Raw genomic sequence first — 3157 nt, 5'->3', positions numbered from 1 at the left:
GGTAGAGAGAGAGAGAGCGCGAGTGGTAAATAGAGAGAGAGTGGTAAATAGAGAGAGAGAGAGAGTGGTAGAGAGAGAGAGAGAGAGAGTGGTAAATAGAGAGAGAGAGTGAGTGGTAAATAGAGAGAGAGAGTGAGTGGTAAATAGAGAGAGTGTGGTAAATAGAGAGAGAGAGAGAGTGGTAAATAGAGAGAGAGAGAGAGAGTGGTAAATAGAGAGAGAGAGAGAGAGAGAGTGGTAAATAGAGAGAGAGGTTGTTAGAGAGAGAGAGAGTGGTAAATAGAGAGAGAGAGAGAGAGAGGGAGAGTGTGGCAAATAGAGAGAGAGAGAGAGAGTGGTAAATAGAGAGAGAGAGTGGTAAATAGAGAGAGAGAGAGAGAGTGGTAAATAGAGAGAGAGAGAGAGGTAAATAGAGAGAGAGTGGTAAATATAGAGAGAGTGAGGGAGTGGTAAATAGAGAGAGAGAGAGAGAGAGAGTGGTAAATAGAGAGAGAGAGCGAGAGTGGTAAATAGAGAGAGAGAGAGCGAGAGTGGTAAATAGAGAGAGAGAGAGAGCGAGTGGTAAATAGAGAGAGAGAGAGCGAGTGGTAAATAGAGAGAGAGAGAGAGCGAGTGGTAAATAGAGAGAGAGAGAGAGAGTGTGGTAAATAGAGAGAGAGTGGTAAACAGAGAGAGAGGTAAATAGAGAGTGAGGGAGTGGTAAATAGAGAGAGAGAGAGCGAGAGTGGTAAATAGAGAGAGAGAGAGCGAGAGTGGTAAATAGAGAGAGAGAGCGAGTGGTAAATAGAGAGAGAGAGAGCGAGTGGTAAATAGAGAGAGAGAGAGAGAGAGTGTGGTAAATAGAGAGAGAAGAGTGGTAAATAGAGAGAGAGAGGTAAATAGAGAGAGAGTGAGGGAGTGTTAAATAGAGAGAGTGGTAAATAGAGAGAGAGAGTGGTAAATAGAGAGAGAGAGAGAGAGCGAGAGTGGTAAATAGAGAGAGAGAGCGAGTGGTAAATAGAGAGAGAGAGAGAGTGTGGTAAATAGAGAGAGAGAGAGTGGTAAATAGAGAGAGAGAGGTAAATAGAGAGAGAGTGAGAGAGAGAGTGTGGTAAATAGAGAGAGAGAGAGAGTGGTAAATATAGAGAGAGTGAGGGAGTGGTAAATAGAGAGAGAGAGAGAGAGTGGTAAATAGAGAGAGAGAGGTAAATAGAGAGAGAGAGGTAAATAGAGAGAGAGTGGTAAATATAGAGAGAGTGAGGGAGTGGTAAATAGAGAGAGAGAGAGAGAGAGCGAGAGTGGTAAATAGAGAGAGAGAGAGCGAGAGTGGTAAATAGAGAGAGAGAGAGCGAGAGTGGTAAATAGAGAGAGAGAGAGAGCGAGTGGTAAATAGAGAGAGAGAGAGCGAGTGGTAAATAGAGAGAGAGAGAGAGTGTGGTAAATAGAGAGAGAGTGGTAAACAGAGAGAGAGAGGTAAATAGAGAGTGAGGGAGTGGTAAATAGAGAGAGAGAGAGAGAGAGTGGTAAATAGAGAGAGAGAGAGCGAGAGTGGTAAATAGAGAGAGAGTGGTAGAGAGAGAGAGAGAGAGAGAGTGGTAAATAGAGAGAGAGAGAGTGGTAAATAGAGAGAGAGAGTGAGTGGTAAATAGAGAGAGAGAGAGTGGTAAATAGAGAGAGTGTGGTAAATAGAGAGAGAGAGTGGTAAATAGAGAGGGAGAGAGAGTGGTAAATAGAGAGAGAGAAAGAGAGAGAGAGTGGTAAATAGAGAGAGAGGTTGGTAGAGAGAGAGAGTGGTAAATAGAGAGAGAGAGAGAGAGAGAGTGTGGTAAATAGAGAGAGAGAGTGGTAAATAGAGAGAGAGAGAGAGTGGTAAATAGAGAGAGAGAGAGAGGTAAATAGAGAGAGAGTGGTAAATATAGAGAGAGTGAGGGAGTGGTAAATATAGAGAGAGTGAGGGAGTGGTAAATAGAGAGAGAGAGAGAGAGTGGTAAATAGAGAGAGAGAGAGCGAGAGTGGTAAATAGAGAGAGAGAGAGCGAGAGTGGTAAATAGAGAGAGAGAGAGAGCGAGTGGTAAATAGAGAGAGAGAGAGAGCGAGTGGTAAATAGAGAGAGAGAGTGGTAAACAGAGAGAGAGGTAAATAGAGAGTGAGGGAGTGGTAAATAGAGAGAGAGAGAGAGTGGTAAATAGAGAGAGAGAGAGCGAGAGTGGTAAATAGAGAGAGAGAGAGCGAGAGTGGTAAATAGAGAGAGAGAGCGAGAGTGGTAAATAGAGAGAGAGAGAGTGTGGTAAATAGAGAGAGAGAGTGTGGTAAATAGAGAGAGAGAGAGTGGTAAATAGAGAGAGAGAGAGAGAGTGGTAAATAGAGAGAGAGAGCGAGAGTGGTAAATAGAGGGAGAGAGCGAGTGGTAAATAGAGAGAGAGAGAGAGAGCGAGTGGTAAATAGAGAGAGAGCGAGTGGTAAATAGAGAGAGAGTGGTAAATAGAGAGAGAGAGAGAGAGAGAGAGAGAGCGCGAGTGGTAAATAGAGAGAGAGAGAGAGCGAGTGGTAAATAGAGAGAGAGAGAGAGAGCGAGTGGTAAATAGAGAGAGAGAGAGAGTGGTAAATAGAGAGAGAGGTAGATAGAGAGAGAGATAGAGATAGAGAGTGGTAAATAGAGAGAGAGAGAGAGAGATATAGATAGAGAGTGGTAAATAGAGAGATAGAGAGAGAGAATGGTAAAGAGAGAGAGAGAGAGTGGTAAAGATAGAGTGGTAGAGATAGACACAGAGAGAGTGGTAGAGATAGACAGAGAGAGTGGTAGAGATAGAGATATATATAGATAGAGAAAGTGGTAGAGATAGAGAGATATATAGATAGAGAGAGTGATAGAGAAAATGATAGAGAGAGATGGATGTAGAGATAGAGTGAGAAAGATAGAGAGCAAGAGATAGGAAGAGAGATAGCGAGAGAGTGATACAGTGATAGTGAGTGATGGCGAGAGAAAGTGTGATAGAGTGATAGAGAGAGAGTGTGATTGAGCGAGAGTGATGGAAGGAGAGATAAACAGATAGAGAGAGAGTGATAATATATATATTGAGAGAGAATGATAGAGAGTGATATAGAGAGAGATAGAGAGAGTGATAGAGCTAGTGAGTGATAGAAATAGAGACAGATAGAATGATAGAGAGAGAGAGAG

This window comes from Pristiophorus japonicus, chromosome 10, assembly GCF_044704955.1.
Source record: "Pristiophorus japonicus isolate sPriJap1 chromosome 10, sPriJap1.hap1, whole genome shotgun sequence".
Classification (NCBI taxonomy): Eukaryota; Metazoa; Chordata; class Chondrichthyes; family Pristiophoridae; genus Pristiophorus; species Pristiophorus japonicus.
Note: the sequence above shows the minus strand (reverse complement) of the source record.